Source organism: Bubalus bubalis, chromosome 5 (genome assembly GCF_019923935.1).
Source record: "Bubalus bubalis isolate 160015118507 breed Murrah chromosome 5, NDDB_SH_1, whole genome shotgun sequence".
Taxonomy (NCBI): Eukaryota; Metazoa; Chordata; class Mammalia; order Artiodactyla; family Bovidae; genus Bubalus; species Bubalus bubalis.
In genome coordinates this window covers 127417518-127429584 of record NC_059161.1, presented here as the reverse complement: position 1 = coordinate 127429584, position 12067 = coordinate 127417518, and the positions used below count along the sequence as shown (strand labels likewise).

The 12067-nt window shown below is 38.0% G+C and overlaps 1 protein-coding gene and 1 non-coding gene across 7 annotated transcripts in view; both read right to left on the bottom strand.

The window, feature by feature from the left end:
* The window catches only part of PPP6R3 (protein phosphatase 6 regulatory subunit 3), a 125207-nt gene that overhangs the window by 102325 nt on the left and 10815 nt on the right, over positions 1-12067 (bottom strand). For 4 of the 6 annotated variants that reach the window (XM_025286839.3, XM_025286841.3, XM_025286843.3 and 1 more), the window contains exon 2: positions 1062-1157. The exons of the other annotated variants lie outside the window; for them this stretch is intronic. The gene's annotated coding sequence lies outside the window, so the exon portion shown is untranslated. The remainder of the gene's footprint in view (positions 1-1061; positions 1158-12067) is intronic. 6 annotated transcript variants of the gene reach the window in all.
* Positions 2291-2397, bottom strand: LOC112585361. Its single transcript, XR_003109826.1, has one exon. It is a non-coding gene; the product is annotated as a U6 spliceosomal RNA (small nuclear RNA).

Sequence of the window (12067 nt, the reverse complement as noted above, 5' to 3'; positions counted from 1 at the left end):
CACTTCAATAGAGATTTAAACCAGTATGAGTCCAGGAGAGATGTGGGGACTGAAGGATTAAGCGGGGCACCACTGACCTTGGGTTTATGGGGCTGGAGCTGATTACCTGAGGGTTCATTATACTATTCTATGTTTGTGGATGTTAAAATTTTCCCCTAATAAAAAAGGACTTTAAACATACATTAATATAAAATTAGATGGAACTGCTGGTAAAAGGATAAACTAATTTTTCTGGCCATAGATATCAAAGGGTTTTAAAATCTATACATTCCTTGACCCAATTACGTTGCTTTGAGTTCATCCTAAGGTGTTCATCCTGAGTTAAAAGTCTTATATGTAACAATGTCCAAAGAGTTAATAACAGGGGGGAAAAAAAGAGAGAAACATCCAAATACAGAGGTCATAGGACACTGTGGGCACCACCCTAGGACAAACGATCAGGTCACCCACAATACACGGAACCTGAGTAACAGAGGTTTTATCTACCCCAAGGTTCTTTTATCTATCCAATGAAATACAGTCATTAAAAATGGTGTGATCCACATCATTATGTCACCAAAAACATGCAAATTATGAAAACAATGTGATTCCACTACACACCTGTTAGAATGGCCAAAGTCCACAAGGCTAACCCCCCCCACCCAGTGCTGGGGAAGGCGTGGAGCCACCGGAACTCTCAGTCATTGCTGAGCAAAGTGCAAAGTGGTGCAGGCACTGGGAAGACAGTTCAGCAGTTTCATATAAAACTAAAGACATTCTTACCATATAATCCAGCAATCATTCCTTGGTATTTACCCAGAGGAGCTGAAAACACGAACAAAAACCTGTGCACCGATGTTTACAACAGCTTCTTCCATACGTGGAAGCAACCAAAATGCCCTTCAGTGGGGGCATGGGTAGACTCTTCCCCTCCCCCGTTTCTGGGAGGGGAAAGAACTTTTTTTTTTTTTTGAAACATCAGGACATTCGGTCCTTAACAAAGCTCACCTTCAAAAAAAAAAAGAAAAAACAACTGTTTCCCAGAGCCTAACCCGCTGGGGTTTCACCGGAACCTAACCTACCTGGAGGAAGGGAATCTCCAGCTCCAGCCCCTCTAACCTTCCGCGTGAGGAAAGGGGAGCACACAACTCCAGACCATGCTAGCCATCCCGCACCACCTGAGAAGGGGAAAAAGCAGAGAAGCACCAGTGAAGGTCACAGCTCACCAAGACTGAGGCCGCGCAGCACTGCAGAACATTCCCATCCCAGTGACAGTTCTACTGCGCTCCCAAAGGTCCGCTCTTCACACTTCCTTTTACCAGTGTATCATGTCTGCCTTTCAGAAAGACTGCAAAGCATACTAAGGCAAAAAGTAGCTTGAAAAGACTGAGCAAGCATCAGAAGCAGTCATTTACAGGGTACTTTCCCGGGAGTCCAACAGTTAGGACTCCACGGTTCCACTGCAGGGGTGCAGGTCCGATCTCTGGTCAGGGCACTAGAGTCCCACATGTCGTGTGCTGTGCCCCCAACCAAAAAACAAAAAAAAGTCATGTATGCCAGACACGCTGGAATTATCAGAACAGAAAAGCTAAGGGCTTTAATGGAAAAGGGAGACAACATGCAATAAGAGAAAAAAACAATCAAAACAAAAATTCGAAGAAAGGATCAAAAGAAATGCTTCAGACCAAATACTAACAGAAACGGACAATGTCTTTGATAAACTCGTTAGCAGACTGAACACAGCTGAGGAAAGAAACTCTGAGCTTGAAGATGTGACACCTGAAATTTCCAAAATGGAAAAGCAAAGAGAAAAGACAAAAACAAAAATGGGGATGAGGGGTGCAGAACATCCAAGAGCCACGGGAAACTATGGAAGGTTTAACATACATGTAACGGGCTACTGGAAGGAGAAGGGGAAGAAGAGAACAACACTGGAAGCAATAATGACCAAGAATCTGCCCAAATTAATATCAGACACCAAACCACACATCAGGAATCTCAGCGAACACTAGCAAGATAAATACAGAAAATAAAAACCTACCCCCAGGTATACCATATATTGTCTACAAGAAGTCCACTTTAATACAGAAACCCAACACTCTAATAGTAAAGGAATGGAGCTGTGCCATACTAACACTAATTAAACAAAGTGGGAGTAGCTATAGTAATTTCAGACAGAGAAGACTTCACGGCAAAAAAGCCATTACCAAAATGAAAAGGGAGCCAATACTCTAAGAAGACATAACAATTCTTTTTTTTTTTTTTTTTTAATTTTATTTTATTTTTAAACTTTACATAACTGTATTAGTTTAAAAATATGGAACGCTTCACGAATTTGCGTGTCATCCTTGCGCAGGGGCCATGCTAATCTTCTCTGTATCGTTCCAATTTTAGTATATGTGCTGCCGAAGCGAGCACAACATAACAATTCTTAATGCTATGCACCTAACAACACCTAACAATCAAAATACAAGTTAAACACAGATAAAACTGCAAGGAGAAATAGATGAATTCACTTTTACAGTTAGCGACTTTACTACTCCTCTATCAGAAACAGATATATCCATCAGAAAATCAGTAAAGACAAAACAGAACTCAACAGCACCATCAATCAAAATCAACTGTATACAGTTGATATGCATGGACTACTGCATCCAACGACAGTAAGTTATACTTTCTTAAATACACATGGAACATGCACCAGGACAGAGCGTGTTCTATGAAACACACCTTAACAAACGAAGAACAAAAATCATACCATGTCTGCCTTAGACCACAATGCAATCAAACCAAGTCAGCAACAGAAACACAGCTGGCAAAACCCAAAGTACTTAAGATTACAAATCACACTTCTAAAAAATGCATGGATTAAAGAAAAAATTCTCAAGAGAAACTTTAAAAATATCTGAACAAAATAAAAATACAACTTATTAAAATTAGGGGGATGCAAAAAACATTGCTTAGATTAAAATTTATAGAATTGAAAGCACATATCAAAAAAGAAAGATCTAAAATCAATCATCTAAGCTTTCGCCTTAGAAGAGCAAATTAATTCCAAACTAAGCAGAAACTCAATTAATAAAAATCAGAGCAGAAAATAATTTTAAAACAAGAAATCAGTAGAGGAAATCAACAAACCCAAAAGCTGAGTATCCCCACCCCTTCCCAAAAAAATCAATAAAATCAGGAAGACTTGTGCCAGACTAAGGAAAAAAGACCTGAATTACTAACATTAGAAATGAAAAAGGGGAATCACTACAGATCTCACATGCAACAAAAGGCTAATAAAAGAGTATTATAAACAACTCTACAGCCATGGATTTGATAACCTGGATGAAATGGACCAACTCCTTGACAGATACAATCTGTCACAACGCACCTCAGACAATTTGAATAGGGCTGTATCTATTAAAGAAACTGAATCACTTATGAATAACCTTCTAAAACAGAAAGCATCATGTCCAAACGGGTTTACTGGTGATTTCTACCAAACAGTTAAAGAAAAAAATTTTTTTACCAATTCTCTACAGTCTCTTTCAGAAGATAGAAACAGAAGGAATACTTCTTAATTCATTCTATGAGACCAATCATGCTCAATGCTATTTACTCAACTGAACTGAAAACGTATGTGTACACAAAAGCCTGCATACAGACGTCTGCATCAGCTTTTTCACAACTGCCCAAACTTGGAGGCATCCAAGACGTCCTTCAGGTAGAATGGATAGACTGTGGTACAACCAATGGATATTACTCAGCACTAAAAGAAATGAGCTCTTAAGGAGTGAAAAGACATGGAGGAACCTTAATTGTATATTACTAAGTGAAAGAAGCCAGTCTAAAAAGGCTACAATACTGTATGATCTCTACTGTATTTCGCTCTAGAAAAGGCAAAACTAGAGACACATTAAAAAGATTAGTGGTTGTCAAGGGCTAAGTCTGAGGCAGGGATGAAGAGGCAAAGCACAGAGGACTTTTAGGGCAGAAGTGTTCTGTAGACTACTATGATGGTGGATATATGTCATTACACATGTCTAAACTCAAAGAACATATAACACTAAGACTGAACCTAACGTAACCTGTGGACTCTGAGTGACAATGATGTGTCAGTGTACATTCACAAGGCTGGAGGGCACGTGGGGAGACAAGGAGTATGTGGGCTTCTGGCTCTGTATTGCTGCTTCAATTCTGCTGTGGACCTAAAACTGCTCCATGAAATAAAGTTTATTAATTTTTAAAAATGGTTAAAATGTAAATTTGTGTTACACATTTCTGCAGCAAAAAAGATCTGCTAAATAATTTTTCATTACAACAGAGCTTAAAAACATCATACATGTCATACATCATTTGAAAAGGAAAGAGAAAAGCTTTCTAAAACAAGGTTTCCATCCAGTTTAACAGTTGTACTTTATATATAAAGATTAAAAGCAAAAAATCCAGCTTATAATTCAGTATTTTACCTATTTCTGTACCAAACACTAAACTTTGAAAAGCTTCTAAGTTCGAAGTGCTTTATCGTAAGAAACTAAAAGCAAGTCAAACTGTCTGTGATAGAAAAAAAAATCTAAAGCCCACTGATCTGGGAAATGGCTATTAAAACACCTTCATATAAGTAATTAAAAAGGAGGCAGATCTCTGTGTACTGCATGGGAGTCGATGAAAAGTGATAAATTATTAAAAAAAAAAGTGTGTATGCCTAACACTGGGCTTCCCATTCTATAAACACACAAATAAATACACAAACAGAAGAAAATCAAGAAAACAGACAAAAAAAACGATTAACAGCAGAAGACAGAAGAGGGTTGACGGAAGGTGAGCAAGAGAGACTTCAGTCTCACCTGTTTTTATTTTTTCAAAGTAAATATAATCACACATTAACCAATTTTTTTAAACTAAGACCTCTAAACAGAAAAATGGCAAAAGAGTAAAAAAGAAAATTTCACAACAATCCACCAGTCAAGATTTCAAAACCAAAGCCAGTAAGAGATTTCATAAAATAAGGTATTAATCATTAACAAAGTCAGCTTCGCCATATCACTTGTTCTATGAAAGTTTATAATTTCTACATTAATAAACTCACGGGAAAAAAAAAATCCGTACAAATTCAAATTACCCAAAGTTAACCTTTAATTGCGAAAAGAGAACTAATATTATTTCCATTTTACATAGAAGAAGCTGGAGCTCAGAAAGCGAAATAATTTGGAGTATATTGTCTGTATACTGTCACCCTGCTTATTTAACTTATATGCAGAGTACATCATGCAAAATGCCGGGCTAGATGAAGCAAAAGCTAGAATCAAGATTGCTGGGAAAAATATCAATAACCTCAGATATGCAGATGACACCACCCTAAAGGCAGAAAGTGAAGAGGAACTAAAAAGCCTCTTGATGAAGGTGAAAAAGGAGGGTGGAAAAGCTAGTCTAAAACTCAACTTTCAAAAAAACTAAGATTATGGCATCCAGCCCCATCACTTTACAACAAACAGATGGGGCAAAAGTGGAAACCATGACAGACTTTATTTTCTTTTCTTTTTTTTTTTTTTAATTTTTTTTTTTTAAGAAAGGGAGAGCGCAAGGGCCACGCCGACGCCCGCGTGCCCTCCTCCCTCCCCCCAGACTTTATTTTCTTGGGCTCCAGAATCATTGTGGATGGTGACTGCAACCATGAAATTAAAAGACGCTTGCTCCTTGGAAGGCAAGCTATGACAAACCCAGACAGCGTATTTAAAAAGCAGAGACGTCACTTTGCTAACAAAGGTCTATATAGTCAAAGCTATGGTTTTCCCAATAGTCATGTACGGACATGAGAGTTGGACCATAAAGAAGGCTGAGTGCTGAAGAACTGATGCTTTTGAATTGTGGTGCAGAAGACTCTTCAGAGTCCTTTGGACAGCAGGGATACTAAACCAGTCAATCCTAAAGGAAACCAACACTGAATATTCACTGAAGGACTGATGCTGAAGCTCCAATACTTTGGCCCCCTGATGCAAAAGAACCGACTCATTGAAAAAGACCTTGAAGCTGAGAAAGATTGAGGCCAGGAGGAGAAAGCGGTGACAGAGGACAAGATGGTTGGCTGGTATTACCAACTCAATGGACATGAGTTTGACCAAACTCCGGGAAATAATGAAGGACAGAGGAGCCTGGCGTGCTGCAGTCCATGGGGTTGCCGAGTTGGACACGGTTTAGTGACTGAACAATGAACAAGGGTAAGGTGGGTACATGAGCAAGGGCAGGCTGCTGAAGGTTTACACTAATCAAGAGGCAATTCAACAGTAACTGCCACCAAAAGCTGAAAAATTTTTAGGCCTGACAATACGATACATGGCAGGAACGGACTCTTCTTTTTTCAGGGAATAAACACAAACACGCCCGGCAATGTTTAGCCTTAATTCTCACAACAGTTCCGCTAAACCGGCGCGCTCTCTCTGCCCTGTGCCCCTACAATCCCTTCTCATCCTTTCCTCACTGCCCTAGAAGACGATCAAACTTCATTTTTTGAAAGTTGATGAAAACAGTAGTTATAATGCCTGTGCATTTCAAACTCCTTGGCATCACTGAAAATTACTAGGAAAGGCCTAAAAGTAGCAATTAACTGCTTACTCCTGGGGTCAGCAGTGCTGACACCAAACCCCTTAACCCTTCCTCAGTTTACAAGGCTTGCTAACCAGCCTCACAAAGGGAGCTCCAACCTCCGCAGCCTACACTAGCTATGTCCCTCCATTTCTCTTCTCATTGATTAGCTGGAATAAGAAAAGACTTTGTATAAAGAAATACCAACAAGTATGAAACCATCCCGCCTCTCCTCCAGGAGAGGCCAAGTACTCTAAATGCTGAACTCCACTCTTTTCATTTCCCAAAGACAGATTTGGCCGGTAATCTATTTTGGTCCACATCCCTTTTCCAGATTGTTTTTGGTGTTCTATACTTGGCTAGAGTTGCATTTAAGGTTCACATAAATGTTTTCTAGCAATCAAAATGATCTTGTTTCAAAAAGGTAACTTATTCTGGAAATCTTTTCCATTTCTGGATATAAAAATGAGCCGCTTCAATCATGCCTGACTCTTTGTGACCCCATGGGCTGTAGCCTGCCAGACTCCTCTGTCCATGGGATTCTCCACGCAAGAATACTAGAATGGGTTGCCATTTCCTCCTCTAGGGGGTCTTCCCCACCCAGCGATCGAACCCTTGTCTCTTACATCTACCTGCATTGGCAGGTGGATTCTTTACCGCTATCGCCATCTGGGAAGCCCCAAAATGAGCCAACCAACATGGAAGAGCAGAAAATCTTTAAGAAATTCTTTACTGACACTCCATTTAAAGGATGGAGAAAAAAATCACATCTGCCAGCTCTTAGGTAAAATGAATATCCTCTTTTACTTGTAATTTTTTAAGTTTTTTTGAATACTGGTTGAGACATATCCAAAACAGTATCTGGTACTTGATTATTTAAAAGCAGCAGGACACCAAAAGAGCAAACCAACACCAGCAACCTAAAAATAAAACAAGACTAAACGTACCTGCTGGACTGGTCAACATGAAGAGCACTTTAGGTACAGAGTATCTCAGACTCCTGGAGGAGGAACAACTGACAAGTTATTTCTAATTAATCACAATAACAAGTGGAAAAAGATAGGAAATACTGTCGAAGTACTCAGGGAAAACAATGAAAACAATCATCAGCCTAGAACTAGATAGCAGGCAAAACGCCTTTCAAGAATGACAGCATTCTTTTGTAATGCCCCATCTGTAGGATTTTAAGAGCAGCAAGATGAAAATTGGGCAGCAGATGCACATAAATCAGGAAGGTCACAAGACTAAAAGCATTCAAAAGTTTCTTATAAGGATAAAGATATCAATTGGTAAAGCATCTGTCTACAATGCGGGAGACCACGGTTCGATCCCTGGGTCGGGAAGATCCCCTGGAGAAGGAAATGGCAGCCCACTCCAGTACTATTGCCTGGAAAATCCCATGGATGGAGGAGCCTGGTAGGCTACAGTCCATGGGGTTGCAAACAGTCGGACACGACTGAGCAACTTCACTTCACTTAGGTTAAATATGAAATGTCTAAGATCACCAGAAGTGTCTAATCTCTTACTGAGTACAGGCAAAAAGAGTAGACAGGAATTAAGGGGAAAAAAAAATCCCACAATACATAGGCAAGAAAAGAAAAACAAAAGGAAAAAACCCTAGTTAGAAAGCAAAAATACCATAGTAGAAATAAACCAAATACTTCAATCACAATTAATGTAAATTAGTTGAAATACAAAAAATCGAATAATGAAAATGCAATCCAGCTGTGTGCTGCTTTCAAAAGGCACACCCAAAGACGACACTTAAGAAGCAGAAAAATACTTATCAGGCAAACATTAATTAAAAGTCACTTGGTACAGCTATGCCAATATCCGACAAAATGCATTTTAGTGGAAAAAATGTTCCTAGAAACAAAGATTCACTACAGAATGACACACTGCGAGTCGCGAGAAGCAGCTCTAAACTTATCAAGATGAAGCAGAGAAGAGCCGCGCGAGTCCAGCAAGTCCTCCAGCACAAGGAGAGTTTAACGACGCCCCTCTCTGTAACCAAGGCGACAAGCAGACAGCATTAGTTAAGGACACTGGTTTGAATGAGACGTCAATTCACGTGCTTCATCTAACAGACACGGGAAAACCTGACCTTAAAATTAGAAACGCATTCTTTTTAAACACACATGGAATAAAAATTTGCCACTAACTAGATGCCGTTAAAACAGCCTCAACAAATTTCCAAGAATAAGCATCACGTGACCACATCTTACGAGCACAATGTATGCTAGCAATCAGTAACAAAACTTCAAAGATACACATATACACGCACATCAAGATTTTTCAATATACTTTCTAAACCTAAGTAAGAAAGAAGTCAAAATGAAATTGTGAATATATTCAGAACTGAAAGATAAAAATCCTACACAGCAAAAGTGTTATTTAAAGGGTAATTACTACTCTATTTACATATATATAAGTACGTATTATGCATGCTAAAAATTAATGACCTAAGAATCCTGTTTAAGAAATTAAATATTAGCAATTAATTACAAGTCAGACAGATTCCAAAAATAAGTTATAATTTTCTTCCAATATAACTGAAAATTCAGACAAAATGAGTTTTAGAAAAACATAAATTACCAAATGTGACTCAAGAAAAAGAAAAGACTCTAATGATCCTATAAATATTAAAGCAATCAAATCAATAATTTTTAAATCTCAGACAGAAAACACCACACCCTTATGGTTTTAGAGGCAAGTTTTATAAGACACTGAAGGAACAAACTAATCCTAATTTTACTTATGAACCCTCTAAGAAAATAAAAAGGAGGAAACACCACAGTTTATTTTATGAGACTAGAATACTCTTGATAACAAAACTCATAAGGCCGATACAACAAAAAAGGAAAATTAGAGATCATTCTTACCAATAAACACAGATACATAAATCCTGAGATATTAGCAAATTAAAAACAAAAGGGGTGGGAGGTATTCCCTGGCAGTCCAATGGTTAGGACGCTTCACTGCTGGGGCCCAGGTTCAATCCCTGGTTGAGGAACAAAAATTTCACAAGTATGGAAAGGCCATAAAAAAAGCCCCAAACAAACAGAAAAACAACAATAAAAACGTGAAACATACAAAAACATATATAACAAAAACATAGCAAAAAAACTTTTTTTTAAAAGAATACATCATTATCAAGTTGGAAAAACTTTCATATCATCTCGATAGATGTAGAAAACGCATTCAATTAGGACTTTCCTGACGGTCCAGTGGTTAAGAATCCGCCTGCCAATGCAGGGGACGCGAGTCTGATCCCTGGTCAGGGAACGAAGGCCCCACATGCCCTAGAGCCCCCTGGTCTGCAACAAGAGAAGCCCACGCACCACAAGCAGAGAGCAGCTCACTTGCCACAGCTAGAAAAGCAAGACCACCACAGCCAAAAGTAAATAAATAAGTGAAAAAAATTTTTAATGCATTCAATTAAGTTCAGTGCCCACTTGTGAGCTGTTTTTTTTTAATTCTCCGTAAACTAAGGTTGAAGAAATCTTCCTCAACCTGTTAAAACAAAAAAAAAAAGTATCCACACACACAATGGTAAAAGATAAAAGCATTTGCCTTAAAACTGGGACTGTGATAAGGATGCCCGCCACTACCATTTATATTCTCCACTGGTGATGGTTGCCATGCAGCAACACAGTAAGACTAGAGTAAAATATATTAAACAATAAAAGGACTGGAAAGAAATGAACTGTCATTATTCACAGATGAGATGATTATCTACACAAAAACCCCAAGAGTCCACAAGCAAATTATTAAGCTAGAGAAGCTACTAGATATAATAGCCACATACAAAGTCATCTGCATTTCCATTTGCCAACAAATAGAAATTTTTCACTTAAAAAAATAATTTACAACAGCAACAAAAAAAAGTAACCAAAGAATAAATCTAGCAAAAAATATGCAAAATTTGTAGAAAGAAAAGAATATAAAACTTTTAAAAAGACAACTACCTATAAACCAAAAAATCTATTTCCTCTTCTACCTGGGTAGTATAAAAGACAGAAGAAAGGATTGGAAAATACTAAAATCTATTTTTGTCCTTTTATTACATGCTTTCAATAAACACCTTTTTAAAAATCCCATAAACACAGTAAAACATTCACAAATTGGGAAAAGATATTTGTCACAAAGATAATAAGAATCAGAATATAAAAGAATTCCTACAAATAAGAAAAATCAAACTCAAGAGGAAAAAATAAGACATAAACAGGAAAAAAAGAGAGACACATAACAGGTATTTCACAAAAGTAGAAATCTAAATAGCCAAAAAAAGATGCTCAACTTCGTTAGTAATTTGAAAAAAGAACATTAAAACCATGCAGTGATAAATAAAAGTGGGCAAAGAACTACTTGAATAGACTTTCCTCTAAAAAAGATACACAAACAGCCAATACATACATGGCAAGATGCTCAACAATATTAGTCATTCAGGAAAGGGAAAACCACAATGATACACCACACTTCACACCCACTAACACGGCTATAAATTGTTTCTAAACGGAAAAGAATATATATTAGTGAGGACATGGAGAAATTAGAACCCCGGTATGGTGTTGGTGAGATGTAATATGGTACAGTCACTTTGGCAAACAGTTTGGTAGTTCTTCAAAATTTTAAAACACAGAACATTTACCCAACAATTCCACTTCTAAGTACACACCAAGAGAAATAAATACCTACGTCCCTCCAAAGACTCATAGGCAAACACTCACAGCAGTATGGTTGGTAACAGTCAAAAAGTGGAATCAAGCCAAACATCCACCAACTTATGAATGGATAAATACCGGTATGTCCATGCGCTCAAACGCAACAGAGCACTAATACTGAAATATGCTACAAGGATAAACCCTGAACACATGCTGAGCAAAAGAAGCAAGTCACCAAAGACCACATAGTGTATGATTCCATTTACATGAGATGTCCAGAATCGGCAAGTCCATAAGAAAGTCCGTTAGCGGCTGCCCAGGGGTTAGGTGGAAATAGAGTCACCGCTAACAAGTACAAGGGTTCTTTTTAGGATGATGAAGTGTTCTAAACATTAGATTGTGGTGATCATTACACAATTCTCTGAACACACTAAAACCTATTAGACTGTGCCCTTTAAATGGGTAAAAGGTAACATGTAGTTACATCTCAATAAAACTAGTAACTGATAAGCTGTAAGGTCATAATCACCAATCTGACAAATATGAGAAAGTCTGACACTACCAAGAGCTGGCAAAGATGTAGAACAGTGCTGGCAGGAGGGTACTTCTAACTAAAGTTCAATTACTTTTAACAAAGGTTAAAACTGTGCAGGTCCCGCTACCCTGCAATTCTAAGTCTCTCCAGGCTTTATACCTTGCAGAAATGTTGTTTGCACTTGTCCAAAGCCTCATTGTTCTTTACTGGAAACAATCCTATCCCATAAGGATAGGACAAAGAATAAAATGAAATATATTCAGTCTGAAAAAGAACACAGAAGCAAAAAGGAATAAACTACAATTACACACATCAACAT